The sequence below is a fragment of the Papio anubis genome, chromosome 12, assembly GCF_008728515.1.
Source record: "Papio anubis isolate 15944 chromosome 12, Panubis1.0, whole genome shotgun sequence".
Classification (NCBI taxonomy): Eukaryota; Metazoa; Chordata; class Mammalia; order Primates; family Cercopithecidae; genus Papio; species Papio anubis.
In genome coordinates, this window is record NC_044987.1 from 101,224,014 (window position 1) to 101,251,385 (window position 27,372).

The 27,372-nt window shown below is 37.4% G+C and overlaps 1 protein-coding gene across 1 annotated transcript in view; it reads left to right on the top strand.

Annotated features, from left to right (window-relative positions):
• LOC103877537 (endogenous retrovirus group K member 8 Gag polyprotein-like) overlaps nucleotides 1–27,372 on the top strand; it is a 376,678-nt gene that overhangs the window by 336,140 nt on the left and 13,166 nt on the right. The window contains exon 3 of the mRNA XM_031653425.1: nucleotides 12,842–13,003. The gene's annotated coding sequence lies outside the window, so the exon portion shown is untranslated. The remainder of the gene's footprint in view (nucleotides 1–12,841; nucleotides 13,004–27,372) is intronic.

A 27,372-nucleotide genomic window follows, 5' to 3' on the forward strand; every position in this document is an offset into this window, starting at 1 on the left:
GAAACGAAGCGTGAAAGAACATTTGATCAAAATGAGGCCCAAATATTAATAGTTTATAATTCAAACTGCACTCAAACTTGGTGTTGTTAGACTACTTCTGATGAAGTGAAAGCTTAAACAAATAATCTTCCTTCGACTTCACTATAATCCATCAATAAAACTCTAAAAGCTCCATAAAAGCTAGCACTGTTATATACATAGAGGAATCCAGCTGGCATCTAACGATGGTCAACAGCTGTCATAAAAGGCTATCACAAATAGATAAACAAAGATACATTAGCAACCACAACCAAAGAAGAAGAAATCTATGCATATGGTAGAAATAAATACTGTCTTTCTATGCTATGATTGCTGATAGCTAACTTAATTATTCTGGAGAATTCAGAAAGCAAATTTTAACTATAGGTCTACTCATTTACAGGAATTGTTTACTCCATTTACAGGAATTAGACAACCTGTTTAAACATTTCAGAAGTGAGCGAATATTTTTTTTTTAATTTATTTATTATTATTATACTTTAAGTTGTAGGGTACATGTGCATAACGTGCAGGTTTGTTACATATGTATACTTGTGCCATGTTGGTCTGCTGCACCCATCAACTCGTCATTTACATCAGGTATAACTCCCAATGCAATCCCTCCCCCCTCCCCCCTCCCCATGATAGGCCCCGGTGTGTGATGTTCCCCTTCCTGAGTCCAAGTGATCTCATTGTTCAGTTCCCACCTATGAGTGAGAACATGCGGTGTTTGGTTTTCTGTTCTTGTGATAGTTTGCTAAGAATGATGGTTTCCAGCTGCATCCATGTCCCTACAAAGGACGCAAACTCATCCTTTTTTATGGCTGCATAGTATTCCATGGTGTATATGTGCCACATTTTCTTAATCCAATCTGTCACTGATGGACATTTGGGTTGATTCCAAGTCTTTGCTATTGTGAATAGTGCTGCAATAAACATACGTGTGCATGTGTCTTTATAGCAGCATAATTTATAATCCTTTGGGTATATCCCCAGTAATGGGATGGCTGGGTCATATGGTACATCTAGTTCTAGATCCTTGAGGAATCGCCATACTGTTTTCCATAATGGTTGAACTAGTTTACAATCCCACCAACAGTGTAAAAGTGTTCCTATTTCTCCACATCCTCTCCAGCACCTGTTGTTTCCTGACTTTTTAATGATCGCCATTCTAACTGGTGTGAGATGGTGTCTCATTGTGGTTTTGATTTGCATTTCTCTGATGGCCAGTGATGATGAGCATTTTTTCATATGTCTGTTGGCTGTATGAATGTCTTCTTTTGAGAAATGTCTGTTCATATCCTTTGCCCACTTTTTGATGGGGTTGTTTGTTTTTTTCCTGTAAATTTGTTTGAGTTCTTTGTAGGTTCTGGATATTAGCCCTTTGTCAGATGAGTAGATTGTAAAAATTTTCTCCCATTCTGTAGGTTGCCTGTTCACTCTGATGGTAGTTTCTTTTGCTGTGCAGAAGCTCTTTAGTTTAATTAGATCCCATTTGTCAATTTTAGCTTTTGCTGCCGTTGCTTTTGATGTTTTAGACATGAAGTCTTTGCCCATGCCTATGTCCTGAATGGTACTACCTAGGTTTTCCTCTAGGGTTTTTATGGTATTAGGTCTAACATTTAAGTCTCTAATCCATCTTGAATTAATTTTCGTATAAGGAGTAAGGAAAGGATCCAGTTTCAGCTTTCTACTTATGGCTAGCCAATTTTCCCAGCACCATTTATTAAATAGGGAATCCTTTCCCCATTTCTTGTTTTTCTCAGGTTTGTCAAAGATCAGATGGCTGTAGATGTGTGGTATTATTTCTGAGGACTCTGTTCTGTTCCATTGGTCTATATCTCTGTTTTGGTACCAGTACCATGCTGTTTTGGTTACTGTAGCCTTGTAGTATAGTTTGAAGTCAGGTAGCGTGATGCCTCCAGCTTTGTTCTTTTGACTTAGGATTGTCTTGGAGATGCGGGCTCTTTTTTGGTTCCATATGAACTTTAAAGCAGTTTTTTCCAATTCTGTGAAGAAACTCATTGGTAGCTTGATGGGGATGGCATTGAATCTATAAATTACCTTGGGCAGTATGGCCATTTTGACGATATTGATTCTTCCTATCCATGAGCATGGTATGTTCTTCCATTTGTTTGTGTCCTCTTTTATTTCACTGAGCAGTGGTTTGTAGTTCTCCTTGAAGAGGTCCTTTACATCCCTTGTAAGTTGGATTCCTAGGTATTTGATTCTCTTTGAAGCAATTGTGAATGGAAGTTCATTCATGATTTGGCTCTGTGTTTGTCTGTTATTGGTGTATAAGAATGCTTGTGATTTTTGCACATTAATTTTGTATACTGAGACTTTGCTGAAGTTGCTTATCAGCTTAAGGAGATTTTGGGCTGAGACAATGGGGTTTTCTCAATACACAATCATGTCATCTGCAAGCAGGGACAATTTGACTTCTTCTTTTCCTAACTGAATACCCCTGATTTCTTTCTCTTGCCTGATTGCCCTAGCCAGAACTTCCAACACTATGTTGAATAGGAGTGGTGAGAGAGGGCATCCCTGTCTTGTGCCAGTTTTCAAAGGGAATTTTTCCAGTTTTTGCCCATTCAGTATGATATTGGCTGTGGGTTTGTCATAAATAGCTCTTATTATTTTGAGGTACGTTCCATCAATACTGAATTTATTGAGCGTTTTTAGCATGAAGGGCTGTTGAATTTTGTCAAAAGCCTTTTCTGCATCTATTGAGATAATCATGTGGTTCTTGTCTTTGGTTCTGTTTATATGCTGGATTATGTTTATTGATTTGCGAATGTTGAACCAGCCTTGCATCCCAGGGATGAAGCCCACTTGATCATGGTGGATAAGCTTTTTGATGTGCTGCTGAATCCGGTTTGCCAGTATTTTATTGAGGATTTTTGCATCGATGTTCATCAGGGATATTGGTCTAAAATTCTCTTTTTTTGTTGTGTCTCTGCCAGGCTTTGGTGTCAGGATGAAATTGGCCTCATAAAATGAGTTAGGGAGGATTCCCACTTTTTCTATTGATTGGAATAGTTTCAGAAGGAATGGTACCAGCTCCTCCTTGTACCTCTGGTAGAATTCCGCTGTGAATCCATCTGGTCCTGGACTTTTTTTCCTTGGTAGGCTATTAATTATTGCCTCAATTTCAGAGCCTGCTATTGGTCTATTCAGGGATTCAACTTCTTCCTGGTTTAGTCTTGGAAGAGTGTAAGTGTCCAGGAAATTATCCATTTCTTCTAGATTTTCTAGTTTATTTGCGTAGAGGTGTTTATAGTATTCTCTGATGGTAGTTTGTATTTCTGTGGGGTCGGTGGTGATATCCCCTTTATCATTTTTAATTGCGTCGATTTGATTCTTCTCTCTTTTCTTCTTTATTAGTCTTGCTAGCGGTCTGTCAATTTTGTTGATCTTTTTAAAAAACCAACTGCTGGATTCATTGATTTTTTGGAGGGTTTTTTGTGTCTCTATCTCCTTCAGTTCTGCTCTGATCTTAGTTATTTCTTGCCTTCTGCTAGCTTTTGAATGTGTTTGCTCTTGCTTCTCTAGTTCTTTTAATTGCGATGTTAGAGTGTCAATTTTTGATCTTTCCTGCTTTCTCTTGTGGGCATTTAGTGCTATAAATTTCCCTCTACACACTGCTTTAAATGTGTCCCAGAGATTCTGGTATGTTGTATCTTTGTTCTCACTGGTTTCTAAGAACATCTTTATTTCTGCCTTCATTTCGTTGTGTACCCAGTAGTCATTCAGGAGCAGGTTATTCAGTTTCCATGTAGTTGAGCGGTTCTGATTGAGTTTCTTAGTCCTGAGTTCTAGTTTGATTGCACTGTGGTCTGAGAGACAGTTTGTTATAATTTCTGTTCTCGTACATTTGCTGAGGAGTGCTTTACTTCCAATTATATGGTCAATTTTGGAGTAAGTACGATGTGGTGCTGAGAAGAATGTATATTCTGTTGATTTGGGGTGGAGAGTTCTATAGATGTCTATTAGGTCTGCTTGCTGCAGAGATGAGTTCAATTCCTGGATATCCTTGTTCACTTTCTGTCTCATTGATCTGTCTAATGTTGACAGTGGAGTGTTGAAGTCTCCCATTGTTATTGTATGGGAGTCTAAGTCTCTTTGTAAGTCTCTAAGGACTTGCTTTATGAATCTGGGTGCTCCTGTATTGGGTGCATATATATTTAGGATAGTTAGCTCTTCCTGTTGAATTGATCCCTTTACCATTATGTAATGGCCTTCTTTGTCTCTTTTGATCTTTGATGGTTTAAAGTCTGTTTTATCAGAGACTAGGATTGCAACCCCTGCTTTTTTTTGTTCTCCATTTGCTTGGTAAATCTTCCTCCATCCCTTTATTTTGAGCCTATGTATGTCTCTGCGTGTGAGATGGGTCTCCTGAATACAGCAGACTGATGGGTCTTGACTCTTTATCCAGTTTGCCAGTCTGTGTCTTTTAATTGGAGCATTTAGTCCATTTACATTTAAGGTTAAGATTGTTATGTGGGAACTTGATCCTGCCATTATGATATTAACTGGTTATTTTGCTCGTTAGTTGATGCAGTTTCTTCCTAGCCTCGATGGTCTTTACATTTTGGCATGTTTTTGCAATGGCTGGTACCGGTTGTTCCTTTCCATGTTGAGTGCTTCCTTCAGGGTCTCTTGTAAGGCAGGCCTAGTGGTGACAAAATCTCTAAGCATTTGCTTATCTGTAAAAGATTTTATTTCTCCTTCACTTATGAAACTTGGTTTGGCTGGATATGAAATTCTGGGTTTAAAATTCTTTTCTTTAAGAATGTTGAATATTGGCCCCCACTCTCTTCTGGCTTGTAGAGTTTCTGCCGAGAGGTCTGCTGTTAGTCTGATGGGCTTCCCTTTTTAGGTAACCCGACCTATGTCTCTGGCTGCCCTTAAGATTTTTTCCTTCATTTCAACTTTTGTGAATCTGACAATTATGTGTCTTGGAGTTGCTCTTCTCGAGGACTATCTTTGTGGCATTCTCTGTATTTCCTGGATTTGAATGTTGGCCTGCCCTACTAGGTTGGGGAAGTTCTCCTGGATGATATCCTGAAGAGTGTTTTCCAACTTGGTTCCATTTTCCCCCTCACTTTCAGGCACCCCAATCAGACGGAGATTTGGTCTTTTTACATAATCCCATACTTCTTGCAGGCTTTGTTCATTTCTTTTTCTTCTTTTTTCTTTTGGTTTCTCTTCTCCCTTCATTTCATTCATTTGATCCTCAATCGCTGATACTCTTTCTTCCAGTTGATCTAGTCGGTTACTGACGCTTGTGCATTTGTCACGTATTTCTCGTGTCATGGTTTTCATCTCTTTCATTTCGTTTATGACCTTCTCTGCATTAATTACTCTAGCCGTCAATTCTTCCACTTTTTTTTCAAGATTTTTAGTTTCTTTGCGCTGGGTACGTAATTCCTCCTTTAGCTCTGAGAAATTTGATGGACTGAAGCCTTCTTCTCTCATCTCGTCAAAGTCATTCTCCGTCCAGCTTTGATCCGTTGCTGGCGATGAGCTGCGCTCCTTTGCCGGGGGAGATGTGCTCTTATTTTTTGAATTTCCAGCTTTTCTGCCCTGCTTTTTCCCCATCTTTGTGGTTTTATCTGCCTCTGGTCTTTGATGATGGTGATGTACTGATGGGGTTTTGGTGTAGGTGTCCTTCCTGTTTGACAGTTTTCCTTCTAACAGTCAGGACCCTCAGCTGTAGGTCTGTTGGAGATTGCTTGAGGTCCACTCCAGACCCTGTTTGCCTGGGTATCAGCAGGAGAGGCTGCAGAAGATAGAATATTTCTGAACAGCGAGTGTACCTGTCTGATTCTTGCTTTGGAAGCTTCCTCTCAGGGGTGTACTCCACCCTGTGAGGTGTGGGGTGTCAGACTGCCCCTAGTGGGGGATGTCTCCCAGTTAGGCTACTCAGGGGTCAGGGACCCACTTGAGCAGGCAGTCTGTCCCTTCTCAGATCTCAACCTCCGTGTTGGGAGATCCACTGCTCTCTTCAAAGCTGTCAGACAGAGTCGTTTGCGTCTGCAGAGGTTTCTGCTGCTTTAGTTGTTATTTATGTGTGCCCTGTCCCCAGAGGTGGAGTCTACAGAGACAGGCAGGTTTCCTTGAGCTGCTGTGAGCTCCACCCAGTTGGAGCTTCCCAGCAGCTTTGTTTACCTACTTAAGCCTCAGCAATGGTGGGCGCCCCTCCCCCAGCCTCGCTGCTGCCTTGCTGGTAGATCACAGACTGCTGTGCTAGCAATGAGGGAGGCTCCGTGGGCATGGGACCCTCCCGGCCAGGTGTGGGATATGATCTCCTGGTGTGCCTGTTTGCTTAAAGCGCAATATTGGGGTGGGAGTTACCCGATTTTCCAGGTGTTGTGTGTCTCAGTTCCCCTGGCTAGGAAAAGGGATTCCCTTCCCCCTTGCGCTTCCCAGGTGAGGCGATGCCTCACCCTGCTTCAGCTCTCGCTGGTCAGGCTGCAGCAGCTGACCAGCACCCATTGTCTGGCACTCCCCAGTGAGATGAACCCAGTACCTCAGTTGAAAATGCAGAAATCACCGGTCTTCTGTGTTGCTCACGCTGGGAGTTGGAGACTGGAGCTGTTCCTATTTGGCCATCTTGCTCCGCCCCCCGCTGAGCAAATATTTTTATTTTTGTTTGTTAAAATCCAAATCTCCAATAATTGAACCTCTGTCACTGAGATAGCCATAACTTGTTAGCCAATATTTCCACACACCGAAGACTCCATAAAATAAGGAGAGTGTCTACACAAATACAGTGTTTCTCTCTAAAAATAAATTTTTCTAGATCCATTATTAATTCTGATTAGTTCTTTGCATATGCTTTGAACAAATTTCTGTGTGAGCAGAGTTCTAAATGGAAAGATGAAGCAGCTCCATATATTAAAAAGTTCAGCCTATAATCAAATTTAGCTTTCAAACTCATAAAACTCAAGCTCCCCCTATATGTATTGCATCAAAGGAAACTGAGCACAGATAAGTGGCTACTCTTTCATTTTTCTGGCCTTCATTGATTAATCATGGTGACTCTCTGTGGTGATTCAGGGGTTGTGTGAAATGCAATTCCAAAGAAGAGACATAAAGATCTGTCAGCTGGAAATACAGTGCATACTCAAGGCAAAGAAAAAAAAAAGGAAGAAAGAAAAAGAAAAAAAAAGGCAAAGGATGAAAGGTACCTCAACTTCAAATATCACTTGAGATTTGCTCCTCAGGGAGAAGCAAAATTTCTTGACATAAAATTTCAAGTGTAAAATGGATACTCTCCTGAGTTTTTAAACATCTCCAATCGAATACTAATTTTATAGCAGCTTCACTACAAACCCCTTCCTAAGGGATGCAGGCAGCTTGTCAGAAATCTGAGGAATTGTACTAGTGACTCGATGAAAAACACAGCAGTCTTGTATGTTTTCCTCGCTTTTCCATTTAGCATATCACGTATCCTGAGGTGTTTGTTTTGGATGCACCTAACACAGAAAGATACAACATCAAGTTACACATCCATATTTTGACAGCTAATCAACAGGTTTATTCAAGACAAAGAGAAAAAGCGCAGTGTTATGCATTGAACTGTGTTCCCCAATATTCATATGCTGAAGTTTTGACCCCTCATGCTGCAGAATCTAACCACGTTTAGAGGTAAGATCTTTGAAGAGGTGATTAAGAAGTTAAAAATGAGGCTGTTAGGGTGAGCTCTAATCCAATCTGACTAGTGTCCTTATAAGAGAAGGAAATCTGAACACTCAGAGAGACACCAGGAATAGGCACACACACAGGAAAAACCAGGTGAACACATACTGAGAAGTCAGTTACCTGCAAACCACGAAGAGAAGCTTCGGGAGAAACCAGACCTGCCAACCCCTTGAGCTTGTAGCCTCCAGAGATGTGAGAAAATTAATCTCTGTTTGTTTAAGCCACCCAGTCCATGACATTTTGTTATGGCAGCCTGAGCAAACTAATATAGTCAGAAATAAAAATTAATAAAAAAACTGAGCTTTTGTATCCAACTTTCAAATTATTCTCTAAGGTACTATGCTGTGCCTAGGTGATATGTAATTACCCGTGAATGTGACACTACTGTGTTGTTCAGCAAAACTTAGTATATTGTTATAAATTTAGGGTGCTAATTAGTTTATCTGCTTATTCAATCACAGTAATTGTACCTAAAGTCTGCACATTTTTTTTCTAAGTCATGTTACCTGCTCTGAAGGAGCTTACAGGGTAATTCTGTGAATAAAACGTAACTGTTTAATAATTTTATTTATTTAAGCTGACGGTATATGAGCAATATAATATGGGTAAGGTAAAAGGGCTATGTGACACCAAGGTAATATACACACACATCGTTGATTTAATAATCAATACTATGTATTAATTGGTTATACCATGACACTTGATGAGCTAAACTCTTTATATTCATACTCAATAATCACAAAAATTCTGGGAGCTAGGCATTAATATCCCCTCTTCTCCAATAATTTAAACTGAAACTCAGAAGTTAAGGAAATTGCTGAAGTCCATATAACTAGCAAGTGGCAAACAGGATGTGAATTTAGGTTAATCTGTCAACAAAGCCCGTGTGTTTAAATGCCATGTCATGTAAAGATCTGGTCTCCTAATGTTTATGTCCTAATATATATATATGTGTAATTTTTTCAGACACTTTTCAGTACTATAATGTGAAAAATGAAAGACATGTATTAACTTTCTTAGTTTGCCTCTGTATGTCATATATGTTAATTCCCACATAACTTATTACCATTAAATGATGCTAAGAGCTGAAAAAGATGTTCAAGGAATTTTTGTTCAAATCCCTTATTTTCAGTTGAAGAACCTGTTATTTAGGAAAGTTGTAGGAGTCACTGAGTTTTATGAAGTCAGAGAGTATAGGACAGTACACTCCAAGTGTAACCAATCCATGAAATGTTACTGGTTTATGATGATGTCAGTAGCTTGCCACAGCATAATTAAGAAATAATACTATTAATAGTTCACTGATTCCTTCATTGAGAAAGTTTCGCTCTGCAAATTGTCATTAGGACTATAACGATCCTCTTAGAGGCTTAGTTAATTTACATTTAAAGCAAGATTCTCATTCCATTGTGGAAAATTAAGTCTCAAATCAGAAGCCTTTACAGATCACACTTGGGGTATCAATGGAACACAAGACTGGGATCTTTAGTGCCTGGCCTAGATTCTCTTTTTTATGCTATACTAGAAAAAGAGACAGAAAGTCTTGAGTTCAGACTATAGCTCATCTTATTAGTTATGTAACCTGTGTAAATTAATTTAATGGTTTAAATAAAACATTTTCCAGCTCTGCAGTGAAATCATAATACCTCCTTTAATATACAAGCTATCAGGTAAATTAGAGATCATTGATATAAAAGTGACTCACAACAGGTACCCAAGTACCCAATAAATAGTAACTAATATTAATATGTAAAACCTGCAGAGGAAAGTTTGTTTAAAGCACACATATCTCTAAAATAATTTATAATGAAGATAATTTACTCAGCAACACAAATTTTGTCTAGAGATTGTCATGGAATTTCCTAAAATACTTAATCTTCTAAGAGTAGCACCAGCAGCAGGGCAATGTCAGAAACAATACCAATATGGACAGCTGTTAAAGCTACCAGAACAAAATGCATTCCACTTTTGTAACTCGTAAAAGAAGCAACCGTAATGATGGGAATTCTATTCTCAGCCACCATGGAATAAGTTGGACTGGACTTACCCTTATACTGTAAAAAAATTAAAACACAGAAATTACTATATATTTTTAAAAAGTTGTTTTCAGACAGTAGATGGCATGTAGTACAAAATTGTGTTTCCTGAGAGTAGGAAAGAAAACAGGATGAGCCTTAAATTTGACACAGATTTTTGCCCGGAAGCAATATCTGGACAGTGATGCAGTGAGAGCCATCCTAACCAGAAAATGGCAGTCTCATTGAGTTGAGGAGACAGAATAAGAGTTCAGAGAAAATGAAGTAGCTGGAATTTGCAGAATATATTTCTAGAAAAGAGAGAGCCACAGAGGAAAACAGTTCCCCTGAGAGGCCCCTTAAGCCTTGACTGTGAAACTCCATGAGGCTGGGCAAAGAACAACCAAATACAATAAAACCTTAACAATTCCAGAAACTCACATGGAGCTTGAAAGCATTTGAATTTCACTCTGGTAAAATGGCCAGTCATTATTGAATACTAAGGGCATTCAGGAGGGACCCTAAAAGGCTCAGAGGCATTCAAACCAGAGCGACTCCATCTTGAGTGAGGGTTAGGAAAATGAAGCTGGGACCTGCTGGGCTGCATTCCCAGAAAGTTAGATATTCCCAGCCTCTTGATGTGTATGCTTAAGGGAACACATTGATAAGATTTACTAAACAGACCCGGACTTGGGAGTGTCCTGATATAGTGATATCAGGCATCCCTAATTTTGCCTTAAAGATAGTAATATCGAGTCTTACAAAATATAGTAATTAAGAAAATTAATCCTTTATCACAAACCCTTGTAGAGGTGTACATCTCTGCATACTCTTTTTTTTTATCCAATATATATTTAAGAGCATTGTACCTAGGGTGGACACATTTCCCCTCTTACTTTCAGGAACGTCCTACTCTGTCTATGGAGTAGCTGTTTCTTCACCACTTTACTTTCTTAATAAAGTTTTTTTTTGTTTTTGCTTTGCACTGCGGACTTGCCCTGAATTCTTTCTTGTGCGAGATTCAAGAACCCTCTCTTGGGGTCTGGATCGGGACCCCTTTCCTGTAACAGAAGTGTCATGCCTTAGCGCTGTAGCTAAACTATTTCCAAAGTAAAGACTTAACTAAAATTTCTTTTAGCTTAAAAATAAGTCTTGAAAATGTTGAGCTAATATGCAAACGTCTTAACCACGTGATGGAAAAATGCCCAGCATTCTTTAAAACAATACAATCAAATTGAACATCCACAGTATAATATATATTGCCATATTTAGCGGTCAGTGAAAATAACCATTCCAAGAAGCAGAAGAAGCCGGAAAATGTGACTCATATCCAGAAGAGAAAGTAGGAAACAAATACAGATCTAGAAAACTTAGAAGTGATGGAATAGGCAGATTTGCGTATTAAAACAGCTAAACATTATGTTCAGTTATTTAGAAAACAACATAAAGATGAGAGAAATAAAGGGAAATTCTAGAATAAAAATACAGTATCTTATTAATTGTAATGAGTAAAATTTAATACATGAATTTAATAAATTCAATAAAGTTTAATAACTTTATTAAATTTATTTATTAATAAAATAATACTTTTAATTTAATAAAAATGTCACTGGATGAAATTAACCTCTAATTAGAGATTGTACAAGAAAACATTAGTGAACTTGAAAACATAAAAATAGAAACTGTAAAACTGAAACACAAAGAGAAAAAATAAAGACTGAAACCAACTTTTCAAATTCAAAAAATGCTGGGAAAGGATGTTAGTTTGGCTTGACCTATAAGCCTATTCCTGGAACACTCACAGTGTCTATGGAGATGGGGTACTTCATTAGCCTATGAAGAGTTTCCTAATCTATTAATCAGGCTAAGCTAGGCTATGTTGAGGTAACAAAAAATTCCAAACTTTTAGTGGTCTAAAATAATAATGATTCATTTCTTACTCATACCAGAGTAAGACATTGAAGCTGCAGCTCTTCTCTATGTCATCTTTAATTTAAGATTCAAGCTTACTGAACAGATTCAATTTAGACTAATACCAGTATGACAGATAGAGAAAATAAGTATGGCACACCGTAGGTTGGCTCACTATGTAGGATACACATTACTTCTGCTCAGGAGGAATTGGCCAAATAAGCGCCATTGGTACAGAGGAGGGGAAGGGAAGGGCTGCGAAAGGAAGGGCATGGTCCCTTTAAATGCCACAGTAGTGGGAAAGGGTGTGGTCCCTGGCTAGGGCTCCCTCCTGTGCCTGTGCCCGCGGACCTATGTGAAGACAGGCATTTTTGTTTTCCTGCCCAAATGTTGCATTTCCCAAGACAACCCTGGACTGCCACGCCCCTATCCTGTGCCTATGAAAACCCGAGACCCTAGTGGGCACACACACAAATGGCTGGACGTCGAGAGAAACACTGGTGGAAGAAGCAACTGGACGTTGCCGGGAGCACGCCAGCAGAAGAGTACGTGACAGACGCCCGCACGCTGGCAGGCCATTGACTGGTGGAACGACACGGAGTTTGGCTGGGGCAGTCAGAGATGAGTCGGCAGCCAAGAGCCGGACTCCAGGGGAAAACCATCTCCCTTCAGGATCCCCTACCTGCTGAGAGCTTCTTCCACTCAGTGAAGCTTACCAGTCAATTCTCCAAGCCCACGCGTGACCTGATTCTTCCGATACACCAAGGCAAGAACCCTGGCATACAGAAAGCCCTCTGTCCTTGCAATAAGGCAGGGCTAACACAAGCCACCTACGGATGGCAAAACTAAAAGAGCACCCTGTGACACACACCCACTGGGGCTTCAGCTGTAAACATCCACCCCTAGACACAGTTGTGGGGTTGGAGCCTCAGGGCCTCCCCCTCTGTGTGCTCCCCTAGAGGTATGAGCAGCAGGGCGCTGAAGAAGTGAGCCACAGTCCATTGCACACCCTGCGAAGGGGACAAGGGAACTTTTCCCATTCCACTATGACCGTGCTTCATATTATTGAAAAAGAGAAATGTAATCCTTCTACAGAGAAAATAGAATATATTTTTAAGCAGTAATACAGTCTACTAGTGTACCTTTTCAATCATTGATATTCGCCCTTCTTTTTCTCCCCCATTCAGAGTCTATCACTATTTTGGCTGACAGAGTAGCTTCGATATAGAACATTTCTCATCTCATAGAAGAAGAATGAGTACCACATATTGATTCTCCAAAGCTCTTCCAGGAAATTTCACTCAGATTTCATTGGCCAGAGCAGGTTACATGAGCATGCCTAACAACAGGTGAGTAGGGAAAATTAATCTTCATTCTGGGAAGGATATGAATATTTTTTATCAAACTATAGTTTATCACATTTGACCTCTCATTTGGGAAGACAGTAGACACGATGTGTGGCAGCCCCAACAAGATTGCAATTTGTATAAATATTTGTCTTAGTGATAATATGTTTAAATGAATTCTATGGTAAATTGAATTTGGGAACTGCTGAAGACAGGATCTTTATCTTGGTAATTTGCAATGTATATTAGCATATTAAATAGTGTGAGCAGAGCTGCAATAAGAATTTTATTATTGGGCTTATATAATCTTATTATTATTGGGCTTATGTAATCAATTTAACCCCAAATACCCCAAATTGTTGACGTTGAGACCTATTTTCATGCTGAGAAATACAGTGATAGTGATATTAGTTCTAGGGAGTTTTGTGCCAAAGTAGACTCATAACATTTACTAGAAATCTCACTTGAAAAGTCTGCAAATCTTTAAATTTGGAAGTAAAATAATTCTTACCAAGTTTCTTCCCTTATTCTATTCCCAAGTTTAGTCATGCATTTCCTTTGCCACTGTCTAGTGCCCCTTCAAATTTACCCAAAATTTCGTTTTTCAGAAAACATTCTCCTCCTTTTCTATTTAAAAAAAAAACCTATTTAATATTATTTTGTGAGAGTTACTACATTTGACACTAGAATAGAATAAAAAATCACTGTTATTTTTTCTATCTTTTAAAAATTATAATATCCAAAACATAAAAATTGCCATTATGACACTTTTCAAGCATACAATTTAGATGCACTAATTACATTCACAATGTCCTTCCATCATCACCACTACTGATTTCCAAAAGTTTTTATCACTCCAAACAAAAACTTAGTATCTCATTAAGCAATAACTTCCAGTTTTTGTCTTCTCTTAGCCCCTGGTTTAATCTCCTTTCTGCCTCTATGAATTTGCTTATTCTACATATTTTATATAAATGGAATTATACAATATTTGTTCTTTTGTGTCTGACCTATTTCACTTAGCATAATTTCAAAAGATTCATCCAGGTTATAGCATGTATCAGAACTTCATTCCTCTTTATAGCTGAATAATATTCCATTGTATGTGTATATCACATTTTGTTTATCCATTAATTTTCTTGATGGACATTTAAGCTTTTTTCAGTTTTTGGCCATTGTAAATAATACCTCAATAAACATTAGCATGCAAATATCTATTTAAGTTCCTGTTTTTGATTTTTTGATATGTATCTAGGAGCAGGTGGCTAGGTCATATGGTAATTCTGTGTTCAGCTTTTTGAGGAACTGTTAAACTGTTTCCCATAGTGGTTCCATTATTTGCCTCTCCCTCCAGCAATACACAAGGGTTCCAATGTTTCCACATTCTTAGGTTGCTTATTTTTCAGTAGCTATAAGTCTTACCATGAATACTGGTCTCTTGTCTTGCAAGATCCAAATTCACATCTTGGAAATGTTAGAATGGTACACCATTACTCACTTATGCATCTTTGTATGTTCTCATACTATTTTTGTTAATGATGATGATTATGGTAATATACATCAAGGATCTACTCTAATCAGAAACATTGAAAAAGTAGCTTACATTGTTGAGAGAGACCGACTCTGACAAAATAATTCATTAATATGTTTTTCTGGATCACATCCCATGAGTGCATCCAGTAGCTGATCCTGGGTTTTTTGTTTGTTTGTTTGTTTATTTCAAATAGATTTCCTGCCAAGCAAAGAGATATTCGCCCACTGCAAATCATTAAATGAGTTCTCTAGTATGAGTGAGCCCCTTGAGATCTGGACAAGAAAAGGTGACTGTTTTTTAGTGCTTGTTTCCCCAGTATATCCAAGGGCTACAAATTTAAGAAGAAGTAAAAGAAGTGAGTTCATGTCTATTGAGTTCCTAGTATAAGAAGTTTTTCACTTAATATTCACAATGGCACAATAAGCCAGGAAGACAATGTAAAGGAGTACTTAAGCATCGAGATTTTCAGTTCACTTGGGTTTAACTCCTAATACCAATCCTGAATAGCTATATCAGTTTTAGTAACTTTCCTATATTCATTCATACACTCTTTCATTCAACAAATATTTATTGAGCATTACATGATATGTGTCTGTATTGACCTAAACAGACACAATCTGTCTCCTGGAAATTATACATTGCTTGGAAATATAAACATTAAAACACCATAAACAAAAATAAAGCATAGGAAGAGGTTGGATAATAACCTGTTTGATCATCTAAAATGGAAATAATAACATCCACTCCAAAGGTCTGTTGTGACAACTGGAATGATATAATCCATATAAAGTACTTAGCAGAGTGCTTGGCTTTTAGGGAGTGTTATAAAGGGATGAAGAAACTAATGTCCATCTAGGTTAAGTATCCAACCAAGAGTCACTCAGCTAGGAAGTGGCAGAGCTAGAATTGAAATATAATTTGCCTGCCCATACATAGCTTTTCATCAGAGATTCTACATGCTGAGAGATACAAAGAGAGACAGAGACAGAGACAGAGACAGAGAGACAGAGAGATCAACACAGATGCAATTTCCTGGAAAGTAGTTTTGGTCTATCACTACCAAAGGCACGTTTCTTATAAATCTTATAACTATCGCGAAAAAGGAGTTGAGATGAGTGAGTCACTTCCATATTTGGAGTCATGATGGACATATTTCCCAAAGAAAGTGTTCAAGATAGGGAATCTGTAAAGTCCCATGTCTTTCTTTCCTTCCCTGGAACAATAATGTCATACGATGTTGGGGCTAAGGTTTTAAGAAAAAGTTATCTATCCGTAAAATTCAAGCACCTTCCTAGGCCAGTGTAAATTATGGCCAGAATGAGAATTTGGGGTGCTCACACACTCTTCTGTCACCAACAAGATCTACAGAGCTTTTTGTTTTGTTTTCTTTTCCCCAAGTTCTAAGGAATTGGTTAAAGTTAGAAGCCACATCCACTGCTAAGTTGACGATGGATGTGGATATATACTTGATCCCCTAACTTCCTTGGATTTCTATATAAATTGGGTGATAGCATGTCCCAGTTTGCCTGACAGTTCACATGTATGCTGATTGCATTACCATGTTATTAATATCCTCTCCTTTTTTTGTAACAACCATCCCTCTTTGTAAAATAAATTACATGTCCGCCATACCTATGCACATTTAGAGGCATAGGGTGGCTAACAGTTGCTAGTGGTAGAACTTCTGAATGAAGGAAACGTTGGGTTGCTTAACTGCAACTTGGAAGACATTCAAAAATTCATTCTTTTAGGGTGCTTTTTCCTTTGACATGATGCGATTCAACTTGAGATTTACATCTGTTGGCTAATAATGAAACTGCTAATAGTACTTGCTCATTATTTTCTGTGCTCAGCTCTACATACCTGCATTGCAAGTGAATAAGTGGATGTCTAAAAAAACACAGGATAACCCGACTGTCTCTGTGGTGATATCTCAGGTTATTAGTGAAAGTTTCATATGTAAGGATTTTATCCCTCTCCTTAAATAGAAACAAAAAACAATTAAGCTTGTTCAATAGAAGCGATGCCGATCTAAGAGAGAGGTGAGGATTACAGTGCTTTCAGACTTAATGTGCCTTTAGTTGCTTTGTTTTCTAACTGAAAATTGGTAAGCAGATTAAAAAGACATAAAAAATAAACACAATCTTGTGGCAGGTGTTCCTTGGCCATAAGAAAATGTTTTAGAGGAGCTTCAACTCACATTATCCTCTTCTCTGGTATCCAGTGAAACAGCAAACCACCCCCCTACCCCCCAAACAAAATCTCTTAAAATATCCCTCTTGAGTAAAAATATACATTAAGTATTTTCTGACTTATCCAAAACAGTTTTAGAAATTGGAATTTTGTCACGCCTATAATCCCAGCACTTTGGGAGGCCGAGGTAGGTGGATCACTTTGAGCTGTGAGCAAAAATTAAAGCCTAAACTTCTTAATTTGGCATTTGGAGTTCATCACCTGGCTCCCATCTACATTGTCCTCCCCCTAACTTTCTCTTTGCTACAAACAAATCGAACTACCTGAAGACCAGAAAACCTACTCCTTCCTGTCTTTACAGATTTGTCCATATTGTTCGTTTCACCTAAGGTGGTTTTTCCTTCCCTTGCAACAATTCGGAAATCCATTTCAAAGTCTAGTTCAACTGTCAAAAATTTCTAATAAATACAATTTCTTTCTCCCTTGAATATCTATAGAATAGTACCTCTTATGTTGTAGACATTCATGCATTCATCTGATTTTGTGTAAAAGATTGTAGGTTCCTAGGAGGCAGGTTTTATGTGATCTTTTGTACCTTACTAAATACTGTCATGGTGTCCATCATAAATTTGTTATCCAATGCCAGTTTGTTAACCGATAAATCAAGATAGAAAGGAAGCAAAAGAAATGAGGGAAAGGAGAATGGTAGAAAAGTAAATTGTATGCACAATCTTTCCAGGATATTGAGTGTCTCTCACTGTTGTATATTGTGAAGCCCAAAGTATATGACATATCTCACCCCAAAAGATGGTAAAGACATGCACTCTTGAGTTTTATGTTAACTATGTAAAGACTATGTAAAGTACTTGAAAGACTGGCACACAGTAAGCACTTTTTATGACTGTTAATTTATGTAATTTGCCAACCTCTCAACTCAAGCCTACTGAAGATATAGTGGCTTAGTGTAATGGAATGGGGACACAATTTGCCTCAAAGCATTCAAACTTTGGCTCACTCACATTCAAAGTGTCCACTGGTTAAGGGTGGTTAATCTCCCTGATCCAAAATTTTTCTTAAGTAAAAAATGAGGATTATAATAGAACTAACCTCATAAGGTTATGCTAAGCATTAAGTGAAATAGTGTCTGGAACTTAGTAGCCATTTAATGAATGGCAGCCACAGTAGTAGTCAGAGACTCGATTAATTTCTTAATCAATTTATTGTTTGTAATTTTCTTCATAAGCAGTACTCTAGAGTTATTAAGCTGTTAATTGTAGTCTTTTTAATTGTTCATAATTTTAGTATATACTGCTCGTACATTAGCTAGATGCACTCACCTCCTTTTACACATTTCTGGGAAATTATCATGCACCTCTGTTGTTTTTTTCCTCTAAATGTCTACACCTGTGTCTCTCTTACAAGGACTTACAAAGGCTGCTCTTAAATTATTGAGGCAGCTTTCTGATTTGCTCATACATGCAGTGCCCGTACCCTTGTCTCAAGTAAGGATAAAGTTTAGAGTACAATTATAACATGGATGTTCATATGAGATTCAGCTATCTCTGAGATTTTGACTGAAATTGCCCCTTTAAAATTGCAATTGGCTTTTTCCTTTTCTCTGCCCAAATTTTCCTCAGAGCATTTCCATAATGAATCTTTTGCACTTGAATCCTTGTCTCAGGGTTGGCTTCTGGGGAAACCAATCTAAGAAAATGACTTATTACAAAGGAAAGCAGAATTGAAAACTTTGGCATGAAACATCAATCTTTATTGAGTTGAAGACTCTTTTTCTGTAGCAGTATAATCATCCCTCCCATCCTCCAAATTGATTTATTTCTACCTTACCAAACTTCTATAGTACTTACTGTCTATGCCCTATATGGCATTTAACTTGACCTACTAGTTTTCTAGTACTGTGTAACAAATTACCACAAATTTAGAGGCTTAAAATAATATACACTTATTTCACAATTTGCAAAGGTTAGGAGTCTAGGCATAGCTGCTTTGAATCCTCTACTCATGGTATCACTGGGATGAAGTCAAAGTGTCAGTGAAGACTGTAATCTCATTGGAAGCTCAGGGTCCACTTCCAAGCTGTGTGGTTGTTGTCAGAATTTAGTTTCCTGCTGTTATCAGAACACACTTTCTTGTTGACTATTGGCCAGAGACTGTCCTCAGCAACTAGAGGCCATCCTTGGTTCTTTGCCATGGGACCCCGTCCATCCTTAGTTCACAACAGAGCTGTTTTCTTCTTCAGTGCAAGCAGCAGTAATCTCCCACTTTGAATCCATCTGATTTCTTTTAAGGATTCATCTAATTAGATCAGGCCAAACCAGGATAATCTCTATTTTATTAACACAAAGTCAACTGATTAGGGACATTAATTAAATCTGATATTTCCATTCTGCCAAATAACATAACATGATCACAGACATAAGGACCTATTATAGTTATAAATTTTGCTCACACTCCAGGGAGGAGGATTATATTGGGGATATTTAAGCAGGGGGGCAGAATTTTGGAGACCATCTTAGAATTTTGCTTATTAAATCTGTCTTCTGTGCTTACTTGCTGTATATAGAGCCCTTTGCTGGGGGGTGATGCTCCATAATCTAAAATTAATGAGTATTTTAGGAAGTGATTTTGATAGTGATGGTGTCATTATCATTTTTTCTGAAAGGGAGATAACATGAGTGTATCATATGATTTCCACAATCCAAATGTCAAATGAGAAAACATTCTCTCCACTAAAAAACTAAAACAAATGCAGGGGTAAAGGTAGGTATTTATGTAGCAAATAATTTGATTTCTATGATTCTTTTTTTCCTGCTGCAGAAAATGGGTATAAGGTTTCCCTTCTCATTGGGTTGCTAAAAGGATTAAAGAAAATTATTAGAGAAATACCTGACAGATACTAGGTGCCTAACAATTGGAAGGCACTTTATCTTCTTATTCCCTGCACAGAATGCCTTAACTAAATTTTCTAGAAAGAAAAGCTATTTTTAAAGACATGTGGAAAATGTTCTTTTGAAAAGCAACAGATGCTTTGGGAAGTAATTAACTAGTGCACATAGAAGAGGACATTTATCAGTCACAGAAAACATTTTGCATAAAAAGGCAGCTTAAAAGAGGCAAAGAGAATGAGAAAACAACAAAAAAAAGACAATTGCAAACTGATCTCTTCCCACAGAAGAGAGTTTAGGGAGAGAATTGTGGTATGGAAAGTTATCAGTTAAGTTCCATATTTTGCAAGTGGTAAGATATTAAAAGTCCAGAGGTCTGGAAACTTGATGGAATTTATGGGACCTATCCCATAAATTACCCCCAAATTGCATGTTTCCTAGAATATGTCTTATCTTGGTGTCTGGGGACTTCAGGGCTTCAGCACAGGTGCGTAACAAGACCTTAAAAAATATTACTCAATGAAGTATTTAGAATGCTTGTCAATATATTACTTCTATATGCAAACAGTCTAAAAAGTACATAATTGTGATAGAGTTGTTTTTGTCTTGATTTTTAAGTAACATTTACTGACAGCTTACTGTGGACCAGGTATTGTGCCATGCATTTTGTATCTATCACCTAATTTAATCCATGGTGAATGTGCACCACAATTATTTCTCTTTTACAAACAAGGAAACTGAGACTCAAAGAAATTAACTTGCCCATAAAAGCTAGCAGAAAAAATAGAAAGGCACAAATCAAGTCTGGAATCCTGTTTTGTATAAGTCTTAAGCTATGCCCTGAAGCTCTCTGCCACACGTAATTAAAATAATATGCCCTTAGCATTCTTTTGTTTGAATCTTGGTTGTCAATTAGTAATCACCCTACTCAGATCTCTTCAGGGGACCTTTCCCACAGGGTTTCCTGATTTGAATTCACTGATGTATTTCTATTTTGTGTCCCTTGTGGGCTGGTTGGCAAATGAAAGTCAAGAGCACACTGAAAGAAATTCTAGCAAAAAGGAACCTCCAGTGAATGCTACATTTACAAGGATGGAGGCATGCTTATTGGTTTCACCCATGCTCTCTAAAGCATTCACACTTGCTAGTGTGTTACCAGCAAAGCCCATCACAAATGACTATTTCCACTTTAAAATCATCTCTTATTATCTCTGCTCAGTGACTGTGAGCAGGTTTAATCTATTCCTCTCCATTCAAACCATTTTATTCTAACTACCAAATAACATTTCCCATTTTCCATATTCAGGGAAAGGCTGAATCATTTAAACAGAGTTTTGCATGACTTACTTAAAACTGACAGTTTGCATGTGTGGAATTTAAACTCTCTAGAAATCTGGCGAATTCCCTTAGATTTTATTAGTTTGTAATTTTTTGAAAAATGCAGTGACACCCTAGCTCGAAAAGATATTTGTGATACAAAAAAGCTCTCTTAATATCCAAACAAATCTCCTGAGTCAGAGTCAGTACTGAATCTAAATGGTAATTCTCCTGAATCCAGGTGTAGAATTGTGGATTCTATACTCGTTTCTTGTTCCAAATCACTTTTTACAGAAATTTGAACTAATTTTCCCTAGGGACTTTAGGAATCTTCTATAACATAGGGATCATATTTACATGAAAGCGAACAGATGTGATTGGAAAGAGTTTACTAAGGTATACGTATGTGAGTATTGTCAACAGAAAATAATTTAATGTGCTATTAAAATTATAAACTAAACTATTTTTATGAAGAAGTTTCTTGACAACCCTTTACTCTGCCCTATTTAAGTAGATGAAATACAAAAGTTTTACTCAGTTGCTAAGAGAAAACAACTAGAAAGTTAATCAGAAATAGTTGCCCATACAGAATGGCCACACAATCTCACACATGAAAGGCATACACTGATTATCAAATGTAAATGGGGATCCAGGTCATCAAATCAGAGAAATTCTAAGTTTTACTTTTTCTATTTGGTGATTATTGGAAAGGTTACCTAATGAAGATAATACTTTAAGTTTGCTTACCTGTAATGTGGAGATAATGACAAGTATTTCACAGAATTATAAAGATTAAATAAGATAGAGGCCTGCACATAGCCTCTCAAAATATAACTGTGCTATGTTCTTCCGTTTCCTTCATAAGTTCGCTTCAATTTCATTAACAACTTACTCACAACCAAATCTCGAATCTAAAACTGGAATAAACCCTTGAATGTACTTAGTTGTTTCAAAATATTAACTATGAATTGAACCTTGAGTGAAATCAATTTAAATTGTAACTTCTCTTTGTGTTCATAATTAATTGAACTAAGTAAGAACCAAAGCATCAAAGTACTATCCTAATAAAACCTTAATCAAATTATATTTGATCAGTTTAGTTTCATTACCAACTCACTGTTCCATCTTGTAGATGGAACACTCTTGAATATCTAAGATATATCTTATTTCACTTCTTGTACACTCTTTAATATCTAAAATATGTCTTATTTCACTCCTTGTCACCAGTCTGAATAAATAGCTCATATGATTGATTTGTGTTAGAAATAAATAAGGCCATTTAACCACTGCCAGTTTTGTTCATCTCTATATGGTAGTAACAAAGAATATTCTATCTTTCTAACCAGATATTTGAAATCCTAAGTCAGATAATCGACATAAAATTGCACTGACAAAATATTATGTGTTCTAAAATTATTGTTTAACATATAGATAGCCAATATATTATGCTACATTTTTAATGTTAGTAAAATTTAAACACTGCTGCCATTGAAATCCAGCAATTTATGATTATTACCCCAAATATAATCATGCCTTTCCTAATTATGTTCTAAAAGAATGGTTGTAAAACATTGATAAGGATCGTGTGTACTCTGGATATAAAACAAAGTCATAATCAAGACCCCAAAGTGTCTCTCATCAGTCTTCACAATGCAAATTGTGAAGTAGAATAAAGCAAAAAAGCAGCTTAGATTGACAAAATGTCTTCAACTTTCTTCACTCTCAAAGTACCCTCCTATTCTGGGTTTTACGAAACTTAGGTCTGTCTACATACTTGAGACCAGATCATCATTTTGTTTTACAGCGAGACTGTCCTTATACCATTATAAGAGATACTGATGATTTGGTAATACCTACCAAATGCATGCTCTAGTAATATGTGAATATTGTAAGAAGGTAGCATACTGAGGTAGTGAAGAGTTTGGTCTCAAGAGCTAAACTGCCTGGATTCCCCAGTGCCCCGGCTTTGAGTCTCTGAACAGATCATTTGACTTCTCCTTAACTACTTTTCCTCATTTAAAAAATAGAAATAATTATAACAATCTAATTTGTAGTATTTTAGGAGGCTAAATTAGATAATAAAGTATACTTAAAACTACTTCTTAGATAACTATCCAAATATACTGAGAATTAGCATTGTTTGTTAGATTATCTCATAGAAAGATATATGTTACAGTGATTTTTCACAATGCCTGCAGCTCGTTCACTTCAGAGACAATCAGGTGATTATTCTAGTGGAAGTGAAGGTGTTTTTGGTCATATTTATTGACTTTCTCATATACACATTGGGAACCAATAGTGACCAAAACATGACTTTCATTTGATGAGATACAAAGGTAATTGTTTTAAATTTTTACAGAAAATTAACAAGTGTTGTCTTCCTTCTACATATAAGATGACATTTCTCATTCCTCTTTTGATTTGATGGGGTCATGTGACTATAGCTAGTCAATGGAGCCTGAGAGTTACTGTCATGTGTCACTTTCATGTTGAGGCAGTGAAAACGTTTGTGCAACATTCCAACAGTCTCTTCCTCTTCTGAGGTTAAGTGTGAAGGCAAAAATGGAGAGCCATGATCTAGCAGCCTGGATGTATTACATCTGTGCATCTGTGCTAGCGAGTTGTCAGCAGAATTTGTGTGAGTGAGAAACAAACTTTGTGTTATGTCACACGAATTTTAGGATTATTTGTTGACCCAGCATAAACTTAGTCCATCTTACAAATACACATGTTTTGTTAATAACAGTCATTTTAGTATTTATAGATATTATGTTTTCTGATAAATCTGTTCCTAGTAAGTGGGCCATACTCTTGACCTACTTGTTTTAAGACTAGTAGAAAATAGTCACAATTGATAAACACAACTATTTTCCCATTGAGAATGAAAGAAACTAAACATGATGAGCTCATGAAGAGTCAGCTTCCACTTTTGAGATTATTATAAGTGTAATTTTTCATGCTCACTACAAATACAGTCACTATCACAAAAAACTACAAGGTATAAATATAGTAGAAAAATAAAAATATTTACCACCATGATTATGCCCACCCTCTGTCAAAAACTCTGAAGGGTCTGAGATTTTATCTTATTTGCAAACTAAAAACTTAATTGCCACAGTTTTATGGCAGATGGCAGAATACATAAGACTCCTGGGTCAGAGAGAAAGAACTTTGTTACTTATCGCAATAATAGTGTCTAAAGTATCAGCATTTGTGTTGGTGCTCAGAGCCTTAAATTCCACAGAATGTTACAAACAAAAAGACTACTTGGTATGTACAAATGTGATATGTGTTTATAGGAAAAGAACCCAAGCTTAGAGAACTCAAATCCTTGATGATAGACAGTGAAACTCCCTGGTCATTGCCTAGCATGGAATGTCATCTTTACTATATTGTACATTAAACAAACCTGCACTTTTCTCTGGAGGGAGACATTATTGCTGTCTTCCAAGGCTATTTGCTGTGCAAACATCCTTGAAAAGATACGACAGAACAAAATGAGGCAGTGTCTTTGCCTGTAAGACATACAGAAATGGGAGGAACTTGTGAAAAACTGTCAAAATATATACTCTTTATTCCTACATTGTCTTTGCTTCTAACAAATTTTTCTATAAGTATGATGCTTCCTTGACCACTCTAATGTATCTGAGCAATATAGGTGAACATAAATCATTTTGTTTTGTCTCCTGTAGTATTGAAAGGCTTATATTGACAGGAATTCACATAGCAGAATGAAGTCAACCTACAGTGCTGACCTCAACAATGCTTTCTAGCGTCCTGAAATCAACAAGTTGAATGAGTTGAAACTATTAGGGTATAACTTAGAAATCCATGTAGACTTCTCCTTAAGAGTCTACGTCAATATTTTCATTTGGCCTATGACATTAATCCAGGTACAGAAGGACCTCTAAGTTATTGCACAAAACTGGTTTGCAGAAAAAGTCTAGGATAATTTAATCATCCATAACAACCCTGGACAGTGAACCGGACCTGCACGTATTTCAGGGCCAAGGTGTTGTCATTGGTTGCTTCATTAAGAGTCAGAAACAAATTTTAACCAGTTTTTCTAATTGAATAACCTCTATTAGGACACTAAATTATATCCATTGGAATAACTATTGGAAGAGCACACAGAAATAATACATTAGTTTTCCCTCCAAGAAGTAATCTGAGTAACCAACAGTAACCTTACTTTAGAGCAATCTCTGTAGTCACCTGAGGGCCACATGGCGTATTGGTGCTATTTTCTTAAATACTAGAAGGTCTCTATGGCTACTTCTAAAGTGAAATCACCATGTTCTTAGGAGGAATGCAAATTCCACTCAAAAATTGCAGTCTCAAGGGTATACATGGTACCCCTGGGGGAAAAAAAGTGATTTCCTTTTTACCCTACATACAGAACTTGCATGAATTGGAGGACACAGATTGATGGTACCTTCATCATAGACTTAGATGACTGGTGGCCATCGGGTACCTGAAGGGATTGCTTGAGGAAAGTCAGTTTAACCTGTTCTGTTTGCTTATACCAACAGAACAAACAGTTTGAGTGACATGCACCTGCCTCACAGAAAGACAGAGTGTCAAGTACATGAATGAGGATGGGGAAGATATCCTGATCTTTTGATAGATATTTTGCATCAGGGGGGTCAATAGTTGGGACTATCTCTTATTTTCAATGGACTTTTTCATAAGGTTAAAGGAAATATGTTCAAATCATGGTCAGCCTAAATAATTCTATGCATTATTCTATGTCTTATAATTTTTTAAAAAATAGTGTCAATTTCTGTCTTGTTTTATGTGATTATTAAAGACATTCTTCCCTTAATTTGTAGCCTTATAAGTTAAAAGTTCATATCGAATCATTTGAGAAAGGATACTACATTCACAGTTGCTAAATCATAGACTATTTGATAAGACCACCTAACAGTCTTTAGGGTATTTTGCTGCTGCTAATACTGCTGATAATGATGACAAATAATGACTAAAATTTATTTAACTTTTTTCTATACTGATATTTTGTGAGATATTTTTGTAGTTTCAAGAATTCTTATTGAATACACTTTGCCCCATTCCATATTTACTTCCAGAGGATAGGTTAAAATTAAAAACACAAGGATGTATTGAGACTAGTTTTGACATGATGAGAGATTTTTTTTTTTTTGAGATGGAGTTTCACTCTGTCGCCCAGGCTGGAGTGCAGTGGCGTGATCTCGGCTAACTGCAACCTCTGCCTGCCAGGTTCAAACAATTCTCCTGCCTCAGCCTCCCGAGTACCTGGGACTACAGGCACATGCCTCCATGCCCGGCTAATTTTTTGTATTTTCAGTAGAGACGGGGTTTCATCATGCTGGTCAGGCTGGTCTTGAACTCCTGACCTCATGATCCCCCCCAGCCACAGCATTCCAAAGTGCTGGGATTACAGGCGTGAGCCACTGGGCCCGGCCTACATGAAGAGATATTTTATCTCTTAGAATTTGTACTTTTCCTGGCAACCCTGGGAGCTCAGGCTTTACATGTTGCCAGAATCTCTATGTTACGTGAGATTTAAGCTTATCTCTCAATTAAAAGTTGGCTTCATCTGGAAGGTCCAAGGAGAAAAGGCTGATCATAAATTTTTTTTATGTAAGCCTTAGGTCAGATGCATCATATTAATGTTTGGGGCTGCACATGATTTAACTACATTTAGAGAATGAAGAGTTCCTTACAGCTTGTAGAATCCATGCTAGGTTTTGTATTAGGCTGTTTTTGTATTGCTGTAAAGAAATACCTGACTGGGCAATTTCAAAAGAAAAGACACTTAATTGGCTCATGATTCTGTGGGCTTTATAGGAAGACTAGTGCCTGAATTTGCTCAGCTTCTTTGGAAGCCTCAAGAAGCTTACAATTATGGCAGAAGGTGAAGGTCGAACAGGCATATCACATGGCCAGAGAAGGAGTAACAGGAGAGAGAGACAGGTGTGCCACACACTTATAAAAAGCCAGATCTTGCAAGCACTATCACAAGGACAGCACCAAGGGGATGGTGCTAAGCATTCATGAGAAATCTGCCCCCACATGATCCAATCACCTCCCACCAGTTTCCATCTCCAATACTGGGAATGACAACTCAACATAAGATTTGAGCACATATACAAATTACATCAATATTTCTCACTGTACAGCAATCCTTTTACCTTGGTTTTCTATATCAAACCCATCAACCTTTAATGATTTATGACTAAAGCACTGATAGCTACTGGGAACATTTAGAGCTCATGTGCCCTATCTCTGTTCCATGGAATATCACCCTCTGCTATACTGGTTTAAATAAATATTTCACATGAGCAGACATAAGATCACGTTCAGCCCAGACATGATTTCCCTTTCTTTTACTTCCCAAATTGTTATGGGCTAAAGTCAAAGCTGTTATATGTTTCCAAAGTAGT